Here is a 24,775-nt window from a genome sequence, read left to right on the forward strand (position 1 = left end):
ATCAAAAAAGCTGAAGAGTAGGCCTGCCGGTCACTGCATGATGATTATTAAGAGTTTAGGCTGGGCCACTCGTTAAACTACATTGCTACATTAAACTTTTTCAACTCTACACCTTATGCTTCAGATACAATATACAACTTTCACATTATTGTCACAGTACTGACTAAATTATTCAGAGCAGAAAATAGTAAGCCTGACTAAAGTTTGAATGAATTAGCTTTTAGTTAGGATTTTAATGTCCATATTAATAGACTTACATATAAAATGGGTGAATACATACACACACACATGAGCTATCAGTCCTTTGTGTGAGTTTAGATTTTAAGTTTGGATACCAGGCATAAAAACACTAAGAAGAAATCCCTTGTTTCGGCACCAGCCAACCTACAGAGATGTTCTAAGCCATAAATTAAGAGTAATCACTGAATGAAGTCCTTTATGACTGAGATGTGACTCTGCTGCCCCCAGTCTTCACGCAACTTCCTCCTCTGATCCTCTGAGAATTAAATTTCTTTTTGTTTCAACTTGATGAATATGAGGCCAAAAAAACATACCTAGACTGTCCAAGGGCTACACCAGAGCTAACCCACAAAGCTATAATCAGTTTGGTTAATTATCTTACGAAAAAGGCTGATTCTGCTAAACAAACTTTTAAACAAACAAACTAAAAGCTGATTCTGAGCCTTGTATTAGCTGAAACTGTACAGTTGTATTTAAGATCATTCTGTTTAATCCTTGCATATCCATAGCCTCATTACACATTATGAGGCAGAGGTTCATTGCCCTTTATTCATGTTACACAGAAGTAGTTCACAAAACAATACATACACACCAAATAAAAATCCAGTAAATATTGCCTAAATAATACAGCATTTGAGTAATAATATACCATTAAAAGAGGACACTGTCCATATACATCAGTGACAACAATACAATTTCAGAAAAAAAGGTAGGACACTGTCACTGGGGCAGTACCCCTCTTGTCACTATGGTGGTACCCTCAGGGGTACATCCCAGTACCTTAAGTCAGGGAACATATCTGTACCACTGAAATGATATTTTCTAAGCTGTACTGACTTCACAAGGTACACCACTGGACCTGAAAACCACTGCTGTACCTTTGAGGGTACACTTACATTGTTTGTACCTTGATGAATGAATCATGTACCTGCATGGTACCTTTATTTCTAACAGTGTAAGATCACATGAAATTTTGACATGAAAAAGTAAGGATCTAGTTAATGAATTTCATTGATTCTTCTAATTGACTTCAATGGTTTTAATGGATTTGCATAATATTCTTCAACAGAAAACCAGGTTGTAATCTTTGAGAATGTAACACATCTAATATGTTACTAATGTGTCCTATGTGTAAATCTGATATGTGGCCATATGTGCATATATATGAATAAAGGATCAGGCACATATTTCAAAATATATGTACATACATATTGGCCATATATGTATAACATATGGGTCATACATCCCAGTATAATTATAATTAGTACTGCTATGTTTCCTTTAACATAAACTTACTTAAAAGTGGACAATATTTTCATTTACTTCACAATGTAGTGATTTTATTGCAGAGTTTATAATATTCATGCATTTTGAGTTTACTTATTTAGCTATTATACTCATTTTTTCTTCATTTGGAAGTATGTGGAAGAAACAAAACAAATGCATAAAAACTTTACATTATATAATATGAAGCCAGCACATATGAGTAATAAATGACATCCATATAGGAATCATTTTCTATTAACACTTGTGTTTAAACATGTGTTTGTATATACAGATATGTGTCTGAAATATATGTAATATATTTGTAAATGGCCAATGTCAAAATAAGATGGCATGTATGTCACATGTCTGTCTGCATGTGACAAACATAATCCATATATGATACCATATGTCATATATTTAAAACCCACATATTGTCATATATTAGATTTATGCATATGGTTCAGTGAGTCAGTCTGTAGTGGTTCAGTGTTGAAAAAGCTAAATGAATATAATCTGTAAAAACATCTTCAACAAATAAATCTTATTATGAATCAATACCATAGACTTTTTCTAATCTTAACCATCTGCACTACTTTACCTGACTCGCGCTTTGCAACATCGGTGTGGAGCTGAGAAGGTAATGTGCCAGGCTCCCACTAGATGGCGCCAAAGCTTAATTTTCGGCCTCTTAATTCATCAGGAGGCTGTTTGCGTTTTGGCCACACAGGGGCAGAGTGGCTCTAAGACTTTCCTCATAAAGAAGCGAGCAGCACAGAAGCAGTCGGATTGAAATCCCGCTAAAACGGAGCTTTTCATCACTGACGTCGACAGGTTTCTCTGAATGGCGGAAACTGTTTCCACCAGTCGCAAATTTTAGATCAAAACATGGAGAGAATGTCGCGTTGTAATTTGCTGGTTTCACATTTTGTGCCAGCAGAAATAAAAACTCTCTGGGGGAGAAACTTGGAAACTGAACTCAGGTGTTTCCCCCCCAGTCTGCTGAGTGACTGAACAGCCTCCTGACCGACTGGCTGCTGTGAATCAACTGGCCAGTGGGCACACCAGCAGAATCCCCCCTTAGAGCCAACGCGCTGGCTTCAAGAAGCTGAAAAGAACAGATAAAGACAGAAAGAAAAGACGTGAAACGGGAAGAAACGAGCCGATCACAGCATAAAGCGAGGAATGTTTGTGTTTGCGCTTGAAGTTTTTACACCACGCGTTTATAAAACATTCCATCAAATAGGCGCAAAACGTTTTATTTACAAATTTACTATTATTATTTCTGTTACTGTATTAATGTTTATTAGCTCGGCTGCTTTTACGATAAACACTCGGAATTATCATTATAGGCAACGAGTTATATGTGAAAGAAAGAAAGAAAGAAAGAAAGAAAGAAAGAAAGAAAGAAAGAAAGAAAGAAAGAAAGAAACAGACAGACAGACAGAAAAAAAAGAAAGAAAGAAAGAAAAACAGAAAGAAAGAAAGAAAGAAAAACTGAAAGACAGAAAGACAGACAGAAAGAAAGAAAGACAGAAAGAAAGACACAGACAGACAGACAGACAGAAAGAAAGAAAGAAAGAAAGAAAGAAAGAAAGAAAGAAAGAAAAACAGAAAGACAGACAGAAAGAAAGAAAGAAAGAAAGAAAGACAGAAAGAAAGAAAGACAGAAAAACAGAAAGACAGAAAAACAGAAAGACAGACAGACAGACAGACACCGTGTTTCTGAGCCCCGCTCAAGTTTATTAATCACACAGCACAAACCATCGCAGCGCAGAGACGCTGGAACAGAGAGCGGCTCTTAAAACACGCAGCCGGCTCACTGACGTCAACCAACAAACTCCAGCCGCGCGTTTAAAGGCAGCAGGACGATCTCAGAACGAGCCGGTCTGCTTTAACCTTTAACCACACAGTCAGGATGGTCTCTGCAGCTCAGCCTGAAAACCCGGCCTAAACGAACATTAAACGGGCTTCAGAAAGTCCGCCGACCGCAACACAGGTTTCCTCTCATATAAGTTTGGGCGTATATAACGTAATTATCTCGTGAGCACATTTTATTTGTAAAAATCAGCTTAAAGCGTTATAAAAATAAAAAAGCGAAACGAAAAGAACAGAAAGTGTTCGAGCAAAATCCTGAGAGACCAAACCTGCCGGCCGTGTTCATCTCCTATTTCCATCACGAGGCCACGTTAATGTCCCATTAGGTAAGGCAGGGAGTGAGAACAGCCCGTTTAATCACGGCCGTCGTGAACACGCACTGCGATGACGTAGAAGATTGGTGCGTGTCTTTAGTGTATAAAATGTTTATAAACGTGCGGGTGAACTGGTGTGCAGCTAATACCGTGTATGGAGAACAGGGGGCGCGTATTTAAACACAGAGAACAACAATTAAGCCAATGTGGCTCCACTGTACACGGGGCTTTTAAAATAGATGCGTTATATTTTTACTATTCGCATTGATTTATTAATTGACTGTTTGACTGATTGATTGATTAATTGATTAATTGATTGATTGTCCGCTTTGCGAATTGACATGCAGTTGAAGTTCAGATTTGGGTCCTGCTGTTTGATCCTCCAGACGTGCGGGCCACACACACACCTCTGAAACGGATCAGGTCTAGTCGGTCTAAACTCAGGTACTCGTTCCATATTCAGACGCACTTCAATGAACACATGAATGTAAAATGTTAAGTGAAAACGAAGGGCGGTGCGGACTGCTGTCCGGATATGCCTCCCCTATCAGCTGAAGAGATTAAGGACTATTTTACATAAACGAATATTGCATCAGTCCTACGAATAATTCCGCGTTTGAGGTGTAAAAACGCAGGACGGTGTTCCTCACTTCAAAACAAGCCCGTCAGAAGATCCTCCGAGCTCCTGTACACGTCTGCGTGTGGGACACGGTTAAGTCTGCATCACAGCAACGGGAAATAGTAACCGTATAACGGGCTACGTTTAACGAATGTAGATGCGTCCCGGGGCTCGTTCAGCAGTGCCGGCATCTAATACACACATTTAGTTTTTTACCAGGTCCTGAATGACTGGCCGCTCGCTTTGATACAGCCAGGCTGTCATTTATTACTCATTTCCACGAAACGTTTATTCAACGTGAGCGCAGCGATCACTGTAACTCGTTATTATATATTTTCTCTCACACGTTTTAAACGTCTGTGTTCTCCTTTTTTTCTTCTCGACTTGTGCTCGACGTACCCAGAGTGTCCGCTAGAGGGCGCCACGAGTCACACGAGCGACTTCCAGTGACCCAGATTTCATTTTCAATAAAATTGAAATAAATCAGAGAGAGGGGAAGCAGCCTTAACTGCAGATCATGTGCGTGTTAATATCAGGATGCATCTGCATACAATAGCCTGACCACATTTACTCTGATAATCAATAACCTCAGAGTCGTCTGCACACCATCCGTCTACACAACACCACACATCCCACACGAGCCAGGAATGACAACAGCAAACGCAGATAAAATGAAATTAAATGAAAATAATCATTTTAAAAACCTAATCAGGTAACGTTTGGTAAATGTGTATGTTGCCTTGTGTCCACACTTGTGTGTTCTGTGAATGTCTGAAACAGATTTAGACGCAACGTTAGAAACACCACACAAGTCAAAGGTAGAATGAGAAAAACAAATGTTTGGAGAATAATAAACTAACATGAAGGAGACATGACGAGATCATGAAATCATGCACGCACATGCACACAAGCACAAGCAAGCGCGCGCACGCACACACACACACACACACACACTGCTAAACAGCACAGTTCTCTGTCGTCCACGTTTTAAACCAGCTTAATCATCCTAGCAGGTCGTGTGAAAAGCCTTCACTTCTTCGGACTGATCTCTCTTCTGTTCCACTGGGGCGGTTTATTCCGTGTTTCTCCTTTAACGAAATTACACCGACGCTGAATAAAACCAGAGGGTTTCATTCCCACGTTACAGAAGCATTAATGCTCTCAGTAATCACGCCAGAGACTCAACTGAATCAGGTCCAGTTATCACTGAGCGGAAAAGCTGCTGAGAGAAACTCTTAAACACCACCTTTTGCTTGAGAAGCTGATTTCTGGACTGTAATCGTCCTTTAATTTAAAACGAGTTCACTAAGAGCGAATGATGGAGATCTAAAGACGGTCGTTTAAAGGCAGCAGAAGGAGCCATGAGAACACATCTGCGAGCACATATCCAACCCAGGGCAACTTCACCACAATACAGACAGGGTTCTGGCGGGTCTGCATGGATTAAGGAGGCTGTGATTGTATTAAGTGGCATGAAACTCCTCAGTTGTGTCTTTTCTTCCATGTGAATGAACAAAATTCGTAGCTGTTTAAGCAAAAATGAGCCATGAATCCCAAAAAATGGCAAAACGGGAGAAAATGATCTAGAAATAGTGTAAAATGAGAGTTGATTGCAAATGGATAAAGCAATGAATGCAAATTCAAAAAGTTGTAGATCGATAAATAATTGGAAAGAATTCCGTGCGTTCCGACATAAAACGACGCCTTTATCATTATTATTATTTTTATTATTGTTTATTATTGTTTTGTTCAAAAGTTGGCCTCCCTATTCTAATTGCGTTGTGAATATGCATGACTATGGTAATGGTGGTGGTGTCCTGCTGCTTGGGGCTGGAGGGGGGGGGGGTGGCAGAAGGAGCGCACAGGGGCAAATTCAGTCTGCACCGCGGACACAGAGCTGCGCGTTTAAGGGCAGCAGCAGAGCGAGAAGACCGGACGGACGGGGCGACGAAAGTGCAGGGAGTGAAGAAAGAGCTCCGTGCAGCACACGAGCAAAGCAGAAAAAAAGACATGAAGAACAGAGAAAAGAAGAGTACTTTAAAGGGAGGAACTAGGAGGGAGAGATGACCGTGACTGCACTCAAAAAAAAAAAAGTTGTGGAAATGCGCGGTGCCTCGGATGAGAAAGCAAACAGACATTAACTGGTGCTGAGAGGGTAAGTCTAACACTCAGTGACGCCTCTGCAAACCGTAAGTTAAAAGCGAGATCTAATGGCTCCTAAAACGACTTACACTACGACTGGCTCCCTGGTTTCTCTCTGATCTGAGGAAATCACAGCTTAAATACCCCTAAGAGTTGAGCTGATGTTTGGACTGGGAACGTTTGTCTGGTATACTGGACTAGTTTGAATAGAATGAGCTTCATTTGCAAGTGGCATGAAATTTATGCAGTTACAGTAGAAGCTCTGTGGAAGCGAGACGTGCAGACTGCCTGCTTTTTATGTCTCTATTTATAGGCTTACTCTGATTAAACATCTGTACTTCTCTCCAATCTGCATTAATGAGAGATGTTTAGGGCATCTGAAACTCTTTCACCGCCCAGTTAAATGATGGAGATCACTGCTCTTTTGTTTGACTAGCCGGCTTTGTTCGCAGACGCTGCATTTGAATAATTACTGTAACTCTGCAGTTTTACAGGCAGTGAGCGGGGATCGTACATGAGCGTGTTTAAGAGTTCTGTTTTCCAACACTGGCTACCGAACTCTGAAAAATAAAGAAAAAACAGCCGCGTTTCAGTGTGAAAGAAAATGAACATCGCGGAGAGTGAAGCTACCTACCGCTCGCCCGTGGCTTCTGCATAAATAAATAAATAAATAAACAAATCTAAAGCAATAACAGGAACGCACAGAGAAACGCAGGCAATGTGAATGCAAAAGAGATGCAAATCTACCTTTTACATATGCATCAGTATTAAAACTAGCACGCGGCGCTGGGAGCCGCGAGAGTGGCCGAGCGGCGCCTCATTACGCAGCCCGGCCGTTTCCTCCGCTTTCTCTTCTTCCTCCTCTTCCTCAGCGCTTCGCTCCGGACACCGCGAGCCTCCAAACGCGCCGAGTTAACGCTCCTCGCAGGGATGCAGAGCGGGCCGGGGCGCGCGCACGGAGAGACTCCTCCGGAAAGCGGGATTTGCATATTTGATGCGCTAATTTGCCTTGATGTATTTAAATATGGCTGCGCGCGGCGGATCTGCCCGCCTACGTCACTGGACGTGACCTCGCGCCGCTGAGTGTGAACGGGAACCTGCTTCAGTGCAATAAGGCAGGATTAAAACAAGGGGGAACTGAAGATGCAGACAAGCCTGCGACGTCATTAGCCCAACAACTTTATTATTATACAATAATAAAATAAAAGGATTTTCACGTTTGAACTTGAAATTCTTCAATAGTCCTACAACGGGACATACATAAGCACAGAAATACAGATATAGTAAGTAAATAAATAAATGTCATTATCGTGCTGCACACTGCGGTGTTACTGGTAAATTCTAATGATAATAATAACATACTAGAATAGAGGCCTACTGCGCGCGCGTGTGTGTGTGTGTGTGTGAGTGAATACACCTGAGGTTTTTTCAAATGATCTTGTGAAAATAAGATATCTTTTGGTTTATTTTGGTGACATTTTAGTACAATTTTGGTGAAATTTTGCTTTTGTTTTTATTTTTTCCCACTTTAAGGACAGACGCCCTTGTCTTGATCCCAAGTCTTTCTTCTCGGTGCTAATAATGTCCTCTCCGTGTTAAAGGCGGCAAATGCGTTCCGTCAGTCACATCGTGTTGGGGAGAAAAGCTCGGAGCAAATTCATTACCGCAGTCAGTCAGTCCGTAACCCGGTGTGGGAACCGGGGGGCTCGGCCACGCCAATACACCAACAATGGCTCCTCAGTTCAAGGCCAACAAAAGAACTGGCCAACTTGTTTGAATTTCAGAGCACGTCCTTTCTCTCTCAGAGAGAGAGTGAGAGAGAGAGAGAGAGAGAGAGAGAGAGAACCCACCCCCCCCCCACCCCCCAAAAAAAAAGAAAAAAAAGAAAAGAAAAAGAAATCACGCCGACCCTCTCTCCGCGCCACAGTGCACTTTTTCCATTCGGCGCTGTAGACAAATAGGTTATGGGAAACTTCTCGACCCCTCCTCTCGCTCCCTCTCTCTCTCTCACTCTCACTCTCTCTCTCTCTCTCTCGCTTATTCGCTCTCTCCTCTTCGCTCGCGCGCCTGGACTCAGCGCCTCTCCGCGCGCGCAGCCCGCACCGGAGCTGAGCAGCAGCGGCAAAGTTTAAATGGAATGAACGGAAATCGTGCGCGCGCTGTGGGACACCGGTCGCCGCGTTTAATCACCGAGTCCTGCGTGAGACCTGTCTGGAGAGGGAAAAATACGTGAGTACACGTGAAGACGCTCCTGGCTCGGTTTGCCGGTTTTCCTCCTCGGTGAGGCCGTCAGGGTTCAGCCGGTTTTAGTCATAAACTTGTAGATTGCACTTTTTTAACCACGCAGAACTGAACTCTGGGGTGACGCTGCTGCCTGCACGTGATATCTGAGGACGCGTGTGTTGGAGCTCAAGCATGTAACCGCGTATATTAATGAAAAAGACCAAAGAGGACGCGGCTGGTGGGGACTGTAGTGATCTGAGGGTAGCATCCATTTACTAGGGATGAGAAATTACCTCAACCGGCCTAAGTTAGTTTACTTAGTCCAGCGTTGAAGTCTAAGTCTATCTCATTCTTAACAGAGTAATTACAGAGTAACGCGCTTTGAAAATCCTATGTAATGAGGGTCAATGTCACGTCCATATACCGGCATGAGCAGCCGATTCGCTCTGAACAGGCCTGCTGGCCGCGGCTCAGTTACACAACACTGTGCACAGTGTTTGTGACACTGCCCTGCTGCATTGGGGTGTAACCCAGTCTGGGGTTTGTGCTCCCTTTAAGGTGCATCATATATACTCAGGACTCTCTCTCTCTCTCTCTCTCTCTCTCTTCAGTTAACACAGCTCTTACTGAGACAGTCATATTCAAATGTGTCTCAAATGCATGTTCGATATTAAACGTGCTAACGTGAATTAGGGCTGTAAATGTGGTTGAAGTTTTCTAATCCACTTCTCGTGGTTTACAGGCAAAAAAAGCCAATTTAAGGCTTGTTGAACTTGAACTTATGAACTATTGGCCAGTCCTGGTTGATGGAGGCTTCTGTCAAGGCTGAATGTGCCTGAGCTGCAGGGCCTTAGGGTTCAGCCCAAGTGTTATAGAGGCCGCCTTTTTATATCGCTCTCATGAGCCAATTCAGTCATAGATCCATCACATCAACTAACTAATTAAATCTATTTTGGCTTTTTCCCTGCAGAAAAAAAACTGAGTAGTGGGCGAGCAAAATTAGGGCTCTGAAATTACAGGCTATCTTTGCAGGGTCGAGAGTGGGAAATTGATGGCAGTTATGTTAGCCTACTTCAGCTCTGACAGTGGCTATGTGGACACCGCGCTATTAATTGAGCTAAATGCTTCAGGGGATATGTTTGAGTTGAGGATAATGGCACAAACAGCTTAAAATAAAAGCCCCTCTTGCTACGGTAGCACTGCGTTGGTGAGGCCTCCAGTCATAGACGGCGAAGTGTATGATAGGCGTTCAGGTAATTTCAGATGAACTGTGACAGGAAAATGAATTGAGGACACACGTGATGAAGGAGATTTTTATTGTTTTCCCACGTTTAGCAATTTGCCCGCTCTCCAGCAAATCACACCCCCCCCACCCCCAACACCCCCCCCCCCTTCTTCCCCCACAATTATAGCCTATACATCCTATTAGTGACACCAACATGACACTTTCTCACAGATTGAAGGTCCATCCTGAAATGAATTCAAGTTGAAAGCAGAGGGGCTCGCTCCCAGCTCGCTAACCGAACCTTCGGAGAATGGGATCTGTCTAAAAAAGGACACGGTCACACTACAGCTCGACCATCTGACGTTACATCCTGCCCCTTCACCATCACAGCACACAGCATCCTCACTCACAGCGCATCACGACACGACCAGGCCAGGCTCCAGTACAGCTACACGACCACCTCTCCCCCTCCTCACAGCTCTACTTCCCCTCAGAAAGCCTGCTAGCAGTCCTCGGTGTACCTCCATTTTCATCAGATGTGTCGCTGGTCCTTCTAAAAAACACACCGATCGCCCCGCTTCACGAGGAGCGACGATCTTCTCGACGACCCCTCTCTCCTCAGCCCCGCTAATCCGCTGATCATCTCTCTGATTTTTTCCTTTTTTTCCCTCCACACCGCGGCCAATAACATGCCTCCATAGCGTTTGGCGCGCGTGGCGATGGCGGGAAAAAAGCGGCAGCAGCTCCAGCAGCCTCGTCTTCGTTTTCGTGGACATCATCATTACCTTGAAAGCTCCCCAGCGGTCCAAGACCTTTGACCTCCTCGCGGTTGTTCCACGTTTTTGGTCGCCGACCCCCCCACCCCCCCTCACCACCACCACCACCACCCTCCTTGTTCTTCTTCTCCTTCTCCTCCTCCTCTCTCTCTCTCCCTGAGATGGCCCCCGTGTTTCTGATTCCTCCCCTCTCTCTCTTTCTCTCTCTCTCTCTCTCTCTCTCTCTCTCACACACACACACACACACACACACACACACTGCTAGCAGCAGAGGTAGCGCGCGGCGGAATCTCTCTCCTCGTCTTCCTCCTCTTCCCCTCTCAGCTTCCCAGCGATCTCTGAGCTGACGCTCAGGACCGAGACGACGCGATTTCTTCGTCCGCTGCTCTTTTCTAAAAACTATTATTATAATCACTGTTGTTGTTATTATCTGTCAGGACTGCAGAGGGATTTCTTCGTAAGATCGCCGCTGTGGGATCTCTAACGCTGGCTAACAGCACCAGAGGAGCCTTTTGTGAGACTGTGAGACTGAGGGCCAATCTGCAATGCTAATGAAGGCCTGCGCGTGCGTGTGTGAGCGCGTGTGCGCGCGCGCATGTGTGTGTGTGCGTGCGTGTGCGTGTGCGTGTGTGCGTGTGCTTGTGTGAGGGACGACTGCGCCTCAACTCCAACTCTGATATTGTTTTATGGCATAAGCGGGAACCGCTGACGGAGGAATTACGAGCCTGTTATCTGGGTGTTTTTTGTAATCTTGACCTTTTTGAAGAAAACCGTCTTGTTTAGCTCCACTTTGCTGGGCTTAGGCTGTTTGTTTTTTAATTAACGAGGACAACGTTGGACGAGTTGATCATGAAGGAGTTCCGTGACCGGCTCGAATTACACAGCTGGGCCCGTGTGGATTTGCCCACTTTCAAGACGAGAACTGGAAAGTGCGACTGGATTACTGGCGCGGATTTTGGAAGCGAGTTGTTATCTTTGGTTATCTAGCTGTATGAGTGTGTTGGTCGTCATAAAGCTAGATAACCGAAAGTAAAAACTGCCTCCAGGCTCATCGGACCCTGTGGATGCTCCACAACTTAAGGACGTTTATGAAAGAAAAAGTATGGGATTGTTATGATGACAAGTTTGGCATGGCAAAATGCGCGTGGGGGATTTAATAGGATATATCCACACACACACACACACACACACACACACACACACACACACACACACCTCATCATCATCATCATCATCACTACAGCAGAGGGTTTTTCATTGTATGTTTTACTTTCACTTTTATAATTATTTTATACTTGCTTCTTCTTATTCGATACTTATTTATTAATAACTAACAATTAGCAAACTTGCACATATTTCAACCTGCACCGAGTTTATTTTTCACAGACGTTATTACTATTATTAACATTTGCATAATTGCAAAAAAAAAAACCCTGCAAAGTGAGCCACGTGCGCGGCTGCCCACTTCCCCCCCTTCGTTTCAGCTCGCTCGCCTTTGGTCCAGGCCACGTCGCTGGCATGCCAAAGACAAATAATTAGGACATATACAGAGCTGACAAACGTGTGCGTGAGTGTGTCTGTGGTCTGTGTGTGTTGTTTGGGGGTCGCGGGGAGGGGGGGTGTTGGAGTGACTCGCTCCTCCTTTAATGGATTCCGTTAAACGGAGCGCTGGAGCTGTGAACGGGCGGCCGCTGCCGTTCCCACGCTCAGCGCCATAGGCCAACGCGGATATGACAGACAGAGCTTGAGGGGTCTGGGTAGGAGGGGGTGGGGTATGGGGGCGAGGGGGATGGATGGAGGGGGTGGGGGGGTGCGACACAGGTCATAAAAAGACGTCAAGTGCACCAGACTCATCTGCATCCCTTTAGGAGAGACTAGACTTGGCCCCACAGAGCGGCATCACGCGCACATGGGCTTGAACCGAGCCCGTGCTGCTTGCAGGCCTCGTGGGCAGCCTGACTCACACAAGGGCTTATTTTTCTGTGAGCGTGTGTGTGTGTGTGTGTGTGTATTTCTCCTTTTTTATTCTTTATTAAAGTAGCCTATTTTATTGTTCTCCTTTGGAGGCTGCAGACTAAAGAAGGCTTTTCTGAAAAGATGACATCACCCGCCATTGTTCTCGCATTTGTATTTGAACTTGAGAAGTGTGAGATTTTTTCCCCGGCTTTTATTTCCTTTTATTTGGCCCTGACGCCTTCGCATTGCTTACATTATCACAACTGCATGGCGCTTAAAATATAATCTGCTCAACCGAGAAGACGAATTCACACCAGCCTCGTTCACGTTCACGAATCCACGCGAGCGTTCCTTCGTTTAACAGGCCTAAATAAAAATAAAGCAGAAGGGGGAAAAATACGACGAAGTTCTGTGGCTAGAGAAAATAATAATAAATGCATTTTATACACTGTACTATGGGGTCATAGCCTGCTTATAATAATCAGCCATTTGGAAAGGCCTACAGAAATGCTAAAGGACCTCTATTCACCACAAAAACAAAAAAAAATCTTTATAGTTTATCATTAGTACCAATGCTAAATAACGTTGATTGCGTTAGAGTTGTTATTAACATCCTTATTAATAGTATTACTTGTAGTCTCGACTGTCATACTCACATACTAGACTGAAGTGCAGGCTTCATTTAACACGAAAAATAAATACTTTTAAAAATCTTTATTCATCTTCTTTGTCCCACCAGAGACAAACCCAAGTGTCTCCTATTCAGGGAAAGCCTTCAGAATCGCGCCATTAGCCAATGCCTCAGAGAAAAAAAAAAATCAGAGAACAGCCCAGCATTGAATAAGCGCAATTCACTGCCCAGTGAAATTCTCCTCTAAACGTCTTTTGAATAGTTTTCATTGTTTTCAGGACTCCACATGTCACCGTCGTGTTAAGAACTTGAACCGAGTTAAGTGGTGGAGCTAAATTTCCTCGCTGAGTTGCACTTGTGAGGGGGAAGGAGTGTAGTAGACGTTGCTGAGGTGGCTTTCTTTCTGTTTTTTTATACGTGAGGGATTTTTTTATTATTATAATTTTATTTCTGAACAGTAAGTTTATTTGCCTTCAGACGATCTGTTTTGAAAATATTGAGCATGTATTTGTAGCCTTAGCAGACAAATGGTGAGTTCTTTCACACACATTTGATCTTGTTTGTAGTCGTCAGTTCTCTCCCTATTTTTATTTTTATAATATTTTATTATCTTTTCCCACCCTCAACGCCTGTGCTGGCTGGTCCTTCATTTTGCCCATTCAAAGCAAGCCTTGTAGGCACAAGGGTGAGAAAGTCACTCAATCTATTCAAAATGTCACCACTGCAATTTAATGCAGGGATGTACTGCAGAAAGGTTGTGAGTGGTCTGGAATCTCTGCAAATCATATTTGAAGTAGTCTTTCATTATTGCAGTGCCACATGCTTTGAGTGATAGAAATGGGTCACGTTTCTCAAGGATATCAGCATTCTGCAAAGACAGTATGTGGCCTGTGTAGAATAGCTGCTGGTGTGACATGCTCCTTAGAAAGGGAAAAAAAATGCATGCTGGAATTTTAGCTCAGGTTTATGAGGATCTACCTCTGCCAGGTACTTTTCATGGTTGTCACATAAGATTGGGAAGAGATTTAATTTCACTGGGTTTGCCCTGAATTTTTTTTTTAAGGCAAGAAATGAGATAAAGATTGCCATCTTCTCATTCTCAGTCTCTCTGGTGCACATCTGATGTGAATACGTGGCTGTTATGTATGTGGCTTACAAAGCTCAGGCCGGTCTGCAAATGCATGAATATTCACCCAGTAGGCTGTCCTGTGTGAAAGGTTTGCTTGATTTTGTGTGTGTGTGTGTGTGTGTGTGCGTCTTGGGCACATTTACAGTGCAGGGAAAAATTCCTGCTTTTTGATTGGCTGACTTGTATAACCATGGCGACCGAGGCAGCTTATCAGTATTCATTGGGTGAGCAATCTTCATATTTTGGACTACTCCACTTCCCTCTGCAAGGCCTCCTGTCTGGACTGCTGTTCCGGCTTTGATACCAGAAAGTCTCCGCTGGCCTGTAATCAGCATTTAGCCTAACACTAAGTGTTGCCGTTTTGATTTAAAATTCAGCTTAAGATAGACTTTCTCAATAGTAATATATTATACTTTTAGCCAAAAAAGCTTCTATAACCTGTAATAGAAGCAGAGCTCATTTGGGTTCTATAAGTAAAGCGTTTTTAAAAAAGGGTATTTAAATAACCACGTATATAATAGGTTTTCCTTTATAGAAAAGAACCATTTAACCATGCAAAGAACTATTTATGAATTAACATTTTCCTTCGAGTTGTCATGGCTCCATTTACAACCATCGCCTTTACCAAAGAACTATTGAAGAACCATTTCTAGGGTGTAATAAATTTCAGGAGATATCTCCTGATACCACCTGACATTGCATGTTTAATGTTACGTTGTTAGAGGACCTACGCATGTTTATAAATTATGAGATACACATTTTTGTATTTGAGCTCTAAAGTTATACTACAGTGGATAGTGATGATACAGACATGCTCGAATATTTTTCACTTGCAATAAGAACAAATTCTAACCTGCATTAAGGTGCTCTCTGTGGTGTGTGGCCTGATTTAGGGTCTGTTCTGTGCTTTTAAACAGTGAATAGTTGGAGGAAAGCTAAAGAAAGTTTAGACAAGATCATTTTTATCATATTTTAGCTTTCATAAAAAGTGTTATGTCATGGTAAAATTACTTGCAATGTGTTCAAGTGGCTTTGAACAGCCTACTCGTCTATAGTTGTCTGTGCACTGAAGGTGTAGATATTATTGACTTAACGGGGGTGCGTATCAGCTCCCAACTGACTAGGTGACTGTTCAGTGCTAGAAGTTTCTAAGCAAAGTGGCAAGGTGGTCTGGAGTAGACATCTTAAACAAGCAGAAGGCTGTGAGAAGCTGGGTATAACTCCACCCCCTCTTTCTCTCAGGTCGTTGTCACATGTGCCTTGCTTCTCTTATTGGTTGGTGTCGCTGTGGCAACAAGAGGTGAGCTCACAGCGCATACTGGCAGTGTGAGGGTGTTTGTATGCATGTGTGTACACGGTTGTACATGAGCGTATATGCATCTCAGTTAGTTCTTGATTCTGTATGAATGAGCCTGTGCAAAATGAGTGTGTGAGAGGATGATGGTGTGCGTGTTTATGGGGGTCTGAGATCACGCATGCGTAAAACAGCCATGTGTGTCACTCGCCCCCTCAACGTGTGTTACACAACGCCCCAGTGCTCCATCTCCCTTTGGTCAAATCTTGATTCATCACACTCGGGTGATGCAAAGTGTTTTTCCATTTGATGTTCTCTAAGCCTCAAAGCATAGAAGAAGAACACTGCAGGCAACTTAGTACCATACATACTATATATATATATATATATATATATATATATATATATATATATATATATATACAAAAATACACACCTTATAGGACAGTAGCATAATTTGGTGTTTGAACAGGATAGTGATATCAAAATTTTTATACCTCAGCTCAACGCTGATTTAATTGCATAAAGGAAGTGGGAGCACGATCATGCAGGTTTTCTGGTTATGCACTCATCTAAATGATCAGACCTTTCTCTTTCTCAGATATCTGATAGTTTAGACCTGTGCTTTTCAATGTTAGTATTAATTACATTCCCTGGAAGCACCTTTTAGAAAGAGATAGATGCAACTCATGGTAAGAGCTTTAAATTGGCTCAACACATACTGAGCAGGTGAGCAAACCTCGCAAAGACCTGATGAATGATTTAGCTCTTTTTAAGTGCTTACACTGTTCAAGCCTAAATATCTGTCACTCTATTACACTAGGTCTGCATTGTGATAATCATTAATATATAGCTACAGTCCTGTAATCAGAACGTTACTCTGAAACACAAATACTTTTGACGGTACAGAAGCGAGGCTGTGTGAATGTGTTAGCGGTGGATTTATAGTGTTCAAGTGAAGCTGGCTGGCTGACTGTCCATTTGAATTCTGCTGCAGTCTTCTGAATTCAGATTATGCAAATGCCCTCATGTTATAAATAAATTACTATAATTGCATTGAAATACCCTTCAAACTTGTCAGATGAAAGAGTCTAAATAATACATTTCATGCCAATGAATTATTTAGCTGTATTAATTACAAATAACCAGCAGCAGAGCATAGGCTTGTTTTTTTAAAAGGTAATACAACCTATTTCTGTACGACAAAAAATATTCTCTAGTACAAGCTGACGTATGTGGGTTATACGTATAAAACACTGCTATTTCAGTTTTCACTGATTAAAATGCAACCTCACCAAAGGCCTAATTACCCATGGTGGCAAATTTAAGTGGAAGAGCATTAACAAGAGCAGATTTGAGAGATGAAAAGACTGTCAAATATGGTGCAAACTGGCTTTATATGCCAGTTGTGAATGGGTGCCATACGCAAATGCACAGGGCCACAATTAAATGATTTAAGGGTCTGCACCTGTCACGTCATACGCTGAAAACGGCAAGTTTTTCACGTCACTTTGCTTACATTAGAAGCACTGGCTTTTATGCAGATTTGATGAGCGCTGTCTCATGCATATATGCGGAGCGGCAGGGGTGGGGGTACCCAGAGCTGCCCGCTTAATATCCTTATTAGAAAGATGGGGGATTAAAAATTGATGGTGGAGGTAAGGGCAAGCAGAGGGTGCCCCTCGATCTGCCCACAATCTGGGCAGAGGAGAAGGCTGGGGTTGCCTCAGTGCAGCAGCACTGCTTCCTTCAAGGTGCCACCATCTTAAAGGGCTTAGGCAGTGGTGAGCATGCGGAAGAGGGTAGACCTAAAATGTCCGCTGGCGCGGCCTCGCATTGCAATTACAAAATTAGCTGCCATCGCATGATGCTGTGCATGCCGAGCAGCTCATTTGCATGCACAGACTGGCCCTCCCCTCCATTACTGTCAGCTACATATGCGAATGGCTCATGGTGAGCAACAGCCGCACCTTATCCAGTGCAACACCCGCGCCGTCCTCTAACACAGGGTGGAATCCAATGCGTTTTATCGCAACTGCGTATTCATCTATGGCTCCATGAGATCTCTGGAAATTCTGAATGAATATTTATTCGTCCTGTGCCGAGCCCTGGCCTGTGGCTAGGACCTGGGTAAGCCATTACATCTATATTCAAATCCACGCGTCTCTAATCTGACTTATGCTAAAGATGATGATGGCATGCCCGTATCGCTAATAGATGGTGGTTGCTGCCAGATAATGCTAGGCGCTTTGTTGACACTGACTCTTAAAGCAGACAAAACAGCCACAGCCTACTGAATCCTTTTTATTTGGTTACTTATCTTCATAACTGATTTTCCAAACTAAATTGTTAAAATTTGGTAACTATTATGAATTATTTAATAATTAAGCCAAATTATATGCAAATAATATGCAAGTTATGTAGTTATGAGAGTAAGGAACACAAGTTTAAGCCCAGTCTGGAAGGAACCCAAGTCTGTTTTTTTTTGTTAAATGGCGTCTTCTGGCTACATATTTTGAAGCCCAGTTACCAATTTAGTTTTTGTGTCACAGTCCTGTTGCTCTTTCTCTCTAGCTTAGGCTATCGGAAGCCAAGAAGCCCCTCGGTCCCTGCCCCCAGCCCCATCCACTCCAGTGTCTTAATTATTTCAGAGGTGTCTGCTTAGAACAGAGGAACGTGGCGAGCGCCAGTTCCATTTGCATTTCGCTTTCATCTTCACAAGCCCTCGTGGCACTGCTGTGGCAAGTGTGCACGAAATGAGCCCTAATGCGCGGCTCCCGCATCAACTCATGCACACGCTTCTACAAAATGCAGATTCGTGCATACATGCGCTCTCATATTCAATTGCGAGTGTATATGCAGGCATACAACAATAGTGGCCATGCACACACAGAGAGCATACCTAAGTGGAGTTGGGTGGCAAAAAGGAAGACAAAAAAAGGAAAAAGGATAGGCGCATATTTCCTATGCATGGTGATGTAAAGACCAAGGCCAGGCACTATTGTAGCTCACCCAGGTAATTGCCAGGGGTGAATGGGAGCAGGGAAGTGCAGACAAAGCATGGGCTTCATTTTCTGCTTCTTTTCCTGGAATGTGCACTGCGTGGTTTTACCACTGGCACCCACACCTACAGTCATGCAGTAATGGGCTTCTTTGGAGGCCTCTGAATTCAGCATTGAAGGGAGCTTTGGAGAAGACAAGGTCTTACATGGGGAAGTGGCAGTGAGGCATGGACACATTGGCTGGACAGCTCCAGTACATGCTATCTAGACCAAATGGGCTAGTGTAATTCACCTTTAGACAGAGACAGGCTTTTGATCGCATGTGCTGCTGCAGGTGGTGATCAGTAATTTTAACCCCTTAAACACTAAGGATCCATATGTGGGCCCACACTACAGTTTTTCATTGTATTGAGCATATAACCTTCATATTAGTGCAACAGTTGTTATCAAATAAATCATTGCAGTTACTGAATCTTGCCATTAGTAACTGAATAACCCTGCAGTTTAAAGGGTTAATAATGACACCAATAACAGCCATGTGTCTGTTCACATGTATAACTGAAATTTGCTATAATCAGTCAGCTGCAAGAGCACAAGAGTGTGTACGTCTCCCAAGAAACTCTATATGCTTGCAACACCTACGTATGTTTGTACAATTTGACATTTATCTTCAAATGCACTCTCCAGTTAGCTGTGAAGGTTGGCGTGCATGCATGTAAATATCCTCCTGACTACATCTTGTGGTCGCACCCCCAGGATGTCTGAATAGTGTTAATTAGTGTGAAAGTGTGCTACCCGGGTGTTTGCGAAACTCCCTGCCTCCCCGCCTCTCACACACACCCACACATACACACTCTCTCACTCACTCACTCATGCACACCTTTTGTGTGGAACCCCCCAGACACAGAGATGAGAAGAGTGTAATTAAATTCCTGCATGTGTTAAATCAGACCTGTCAGTGGCTAATAAAGGCAGATGAGGGAGTCTCCTGCGTTTGGCACGTCATGGAAATAAGACGACAGGGCATGGAGGATGGCCAGAGGAGAACTGACCAAATACATAATCACACATACAGCCCACCACAATTATTTTCACGTTTTCTGAATAGAATACGCATGAGAGTTTAGAATAGTCTGGTCAATTCTGTGCTGTGCAGAGTGGCTAAAATCATAAAGTGCACTGATGTAGGTAGTTGTTCCATTACTGTAATGCAAGGTTTTGTTTCATTGTCCAGCACAATTGTTTGCAAAAATTGTTTGCAAAATCGTTTGCATTGTGATACAAACTTCATGATGAATGGACCAATAAAAATGGTCCAAAATGACTTGAAATAAAGTATCGTTATATTAACCGACTTTAAAGTTAAGTACTTTTTTGCTTCTCTTATAAAGTTGTAACACTAACATTTACAAGGTTTTGTTACAACAGCAATAATATGAAAGAGGCATTTTACTGTCCAGTGCATTAGCATATACAAGGTTCACTGCATTGTCCAACTGGTACACAAGGTTTTTCTCCCTAGACATCTGTGATAACTCACCTATACTTTGAGTGCAAATGAAACGGTCACTAAGTGCTTTTGTTTGTATCTGGTCGTGATCCATGTAATGCATTCATGTGCTTTGGGCACCAATGCGTGCCTGTATGCGAATGTGTATTGTGTGGCTCTCGTTTTTCATCCAGCAGACAAGATGCAGACTGTCAGTGGGAAATCATACCTGGTTCCATGCTAGACCAGTCGCCCCTCATACAGCCCAGTAGCTGCTGATTGTCAGGGTGGGCTGCTGGCAGGGAGACGCAATAACTCGAGACACCCAGGCTGTGGAACTGTGGGAGGGGGGGATGGGTGGTCTCACAGGCTGCCAACACAGTGAGAAAAAAAAAATTTGCCCAGAAAAACATATCCTGCAGACTAGACAAACACATGGACCTGCTTAGCTGCTTCGGTACCAGTGCTGTTCCCCTCATCATTTTGCAGGGGAACTGTCACTGCTTTTTTCCAGAAACTGGGGCTCAGCATCATCCAATTATAAGCAGAGACAGGAAATATGTCATGAGAGAGGAAGTGCATCGTAGCTGTTGTGACTAATGTGAGGACCGCTTCTGTGAATATAGCCAGGTCCGGCGTAAACAACGGTGCCAGACTCGCTCTCTCTGTCTGTTTGACGTCATTGAGTAAAACCCTTCAATTTATTTGGGGCTTTATTGGTAAACAGTTATTCTATCAACAGTGCTTCCTTATAATAAAGCGAGAATAAAAATTTACCCATTTGTCTCTTTTGTCACATGCAAAATAAATAAAACTGCTGTTTTTTGTCTGCATGAATCAATTTAATTAAACATACTGTGCTATTCATAATTTGTCCTTCTGACCTTTTATTACTGATAACAAAAAATCTCAGAATTGTCTATTTACTTTAGTCTATGAAGGGTAACACTTTAGAAATATCATATTGTCACTACTGGACAAGGTGCAATTTAATGTAGAGGTGAGATACTGTATTATTAAGATGCTATTACACAGTAATGGATGTGTTATAAGCAACCATGCCTAACCAAAGAGCTGTAGTATTTTCTTTTGAACAGCCCTTCCTTTTTGATCCCTTTTCTCATGAAAAATTAACTAAATAAGTATTAACAACTAAAATGGCTTTGTGTCAGACCAGTGTCCACTGGCAAGCAGAACTGAGCAGGTTTAACCAGTGCCTAGCTGGGCACTGTAGCTTAATAAAACTTGACATCTGTCATTCTTCCTTTGACATCTGCTAGGAGAAAGCCAGCATCGCATGGACATAGCCTGCACTGTTTTTGAGCCTGTTTCGCTATAGAAGTGTGCTGTGAAGCCAAGCATAAAAAAGTCATACGCTACAGGTTTAAATAGTGTATGTTGGAAGAGGTTACCAAGTGTGGCCATTAGGTAGTGCAAATATGTATGACTGCTAATAACTGCTAAATATTTCCATATTAAAGCCACTTTAGCTCTGTAAAAATAAATTTAAAAATAACTTGGTATATTTGCAAACACAGATAAACCAAATGCCCACTGGCTATGAGTGTACCTCAAAACAGATCTGTTTCTTACCATGTCTTCTTTGCGAAATCTCGCACTCAAGACACTCTAAACATAAACACACAATCCAAGGACATTTCACATCAAAAATCAGTGTTATAGTGTTGAATTTTTCTGTAATATTGCAATATATTTCAGGTTACTTTTGCTTATGAATTTGTACATGTGAGTGCATATAACATTTAAAGTTTAAAGAACATCTACACAATATAAATGTTCCATACCAATAACAATTTTACATAGATCTTTACATCCAAGTCAATAGTCATTTAGGAACTTTTATTTTGAAGGGAGTATGACGAAAAATGCATTTAAGCGGATAGCATTTTATGGAGTGATTGTGTGTGTGGGTTTCAGGTTGATGACTCCAGAGAATTCACAGCTGTAGAGCTCTAGGGACCATCAGCCAATAAGATATTTGGAGGTGACAGCCACGCAACCATAGCTGACATCTCTCTACACATATATAGCCTATTTGAAATTGAAATAGTTTGAACTTCAGAACTTCAAACTTGGACCTGTGCACACAGTCAGAATGTGTGCTTTACTTTCTCAAATTTTCCTTCATCAGTTGTGAAAACCTATAAGGATCATCCAAAACCAGAAATGTTTGGTTATAGTTTTGAAATGCAAAATATTTATGAACTCTACTTTTCCCTTACATTGCAGGACCTGGGAAATATGACCATAACTTACCACTAGAAGAGAGGAGGCAGAATGGAGCTGGCTACATTATCTGCCAATAAAACCAGCAAAAGGTGAGTTCAATAAAAAAATACATAAGAAAAAATATATTGATTACAACAAGCCAGCACCCTGCGGTAAAGAGTCCTCCCCAAATAAACTATGTAGGGGGTTTTTGTTTTGTTTATCCTCTAATAACCCTATGCTGAGAACTATGCCAAATGATCATTACTTACACTGTTTTAAATTTTATATTTGACAAAAATATCTAAAAATGGCTATAATGTACATTTGAATAACCTTGTTTGAGAGATTACACTCTATTTTGTTGTCTATTATAACAATGAGCATATAGGATTGCTCTTTCTCCTGGCCAAAGACATCAATTCCAATCCAATCTCATAACGATTCCATTAAAAAAATTAAGTCTGCTATTTGTTTGTCAACAATTTGATTTAATTAATGCACATATTCAGGGCTTTGACTTTGACAATATTTAAAACTATGCCTGCTCGTTTTTACAAAACAACTGAAAAAGTGTAACCAACTGTTCTGTTATCCAACCTCCAAAACATACATTTGCAAAAGAAACTACAGATCAGTCAGATACTAATGTGAATTACTGCTTAAGATCAGAAGTATTTTAACCTCCTTTGAGGGAGTCTGTTGTTGATAAAAGCGACGGAAAAACTTAATTCAGAATAAAACTGCACGCCATGCATTCCAAACATCACGCTGATTCTCCTGACATACGATTAATGTGATTGCACCTACATTTCTGCAATGAAGCTGACTGCATTTTATTTCTAAGACTGAATGTAATACTGTGTACAGTATAACCTTGTATGTAATGTTACTCTGAAAGAGCTTGGGGTTCAGTTGGCAATACTTGATGTTAATTACTGACGCTGCTCGTCAGACATGTGCTCTTAAAAGCCAATTAAATTGAAAACATAAAATTCAGTCAAGCTCTGAAAACCACAAGACCTCCTGCCTGGAGACTGGGTTATGTTTTTAGAGGAGAGGTCAGCTCTTGTTCAAATAAAAGTTTAATGATGCAACACTGTCCAAATGTTCTCTTATTAAAACTAGGAATTATTTAAGAATTTAAATATGGTGATAAGATATATATCCTTATATATATTATTATAGACTGTGGCCTAACCAGCATAAATGTTATGTATTTCTTCATGTTATGTGTAGATATTCTTACCATTCCAGTTTGAAATTCAATCAGCAGTAAAAACTATCATTAGCCTTTCTCTAATCATTTCAAACCCATCCTATTAGGAGCTCTCGCACAACTCGCATGCGCATTTTCCAAATTCAGCTTGCTACTCCTAGCATGCATGCTCTCAGCTCGCTATCATCACCCCACTCTAGTCTATCGGCCATGTGCAGCCTCAGCCCTGGCTGCTTTTATGCATAACGCTGCTCCTTTCCTTCATGCACCTTGCTGGGGTGTGATTAGTATTAGCCCAGAGGAGTTAATGAAGGCCCATGCCTGTACTTGCGTGATTACAGTGAGCCACGGGTGCAGGAAAAGCGCCCACGAGGACAATAGATTCCAGCGTGCCACATGTCTGCCCACGCCCAAACCAGAGAGGGCTTTAGACACTTCTGGTTTTCATGGTGTATGTTCTCAAATGATTTAAAAAAGCTAACAGTCCCTATAATGCATGTCGCGTTGAGATATTATAATTAGCATTTCAGTGGGGTGAATATAATACTGTGTAAAACATACCCATGAATTTCTTTCTGGTGTTTTGTATAAATGATTTAAATTTCATTGGTAATATCAATTTTTCATATTCGGTGAATAATTTTACATTTCATGCCTGGTTTCAGCTCTGCCCCAGTCCACAACTCTCAAACACAGCATATTTGTCCTCTTTGCTTATTTCTGGAAGATTCAATCCACGAGAAAAGAACAGAAAAAAATACAGATTTTCCTAATCAGCATTTGATCCTTCTTCGTGTTTCAATTTTTCCTTCTTCTGAAAAAAGAAAAAGGACAGATGTACATGAGATCTATAATTAAAGATGATGGAGCAGCAACGCATTCATTAAATATCCAAGTAGCAGTGTTCTGCGGGGTGTGTAACAACGCCGTGCAGGGTGAGTCTAACCCGCATCATCATTTTACACTGAGAACAAAGGCTGTACGCATAGCAAAATGCATGCAAATGTATGCAAATCGCCAGCAGCTAGAGGGAAGGAGTGGAGGAGGTGAGGCTGGGGAAGACACGAAGGAGAAGGGAGGTGTATGGCAAAGGGGTTTGTTGTTTACCTTTCGCAAAGCGGTCATTTCCATTGCCGTGGAGCTTTT

General features: G+C 42.2%; 1 long non-coding RNA gene across 1 annotated transcript in view; it reads left to right on the forward strand.

The window, feature by feature from the left end:
• The first annotated feature begins 8,405 nt into the window (after window positions 1–8,405).
• The window catches only part of LOC108443995, a 39,788-nt gene continuing 23,418 nt past the window's right edge, over window positions 8,406–24,775 (forward strand). Inside the window, exons 1-2 of the long non-coding RNA XR_001859203.2 lie at window positions 8,406–8,685; window positions 22,432–22,520. This is a non-coding gene — a long non-coding RNA (uncharacterized LOC108443995). The remainder of the gene's footprint in view (window positions 8,686–22,431; window positions 22,521–24,775) is intronic.

This window comes from Pygocentrus nattereri, chromosome 20, assembly GCF_015220715.1.
Source record: "Pygocentrus nattereri isolate fPygNat1 chromosome 20, fPygNat1.pri, whole genome shotgun sequence".
In the NCBI taxonomy this organism is placed as follows: domain Eukaryota; kingdom Metazoa; phylum Chordata; class Actinopteri; order Characiformes; family Serrasalmidae; genus Pygocentrus; species Pygocentrus nattereri.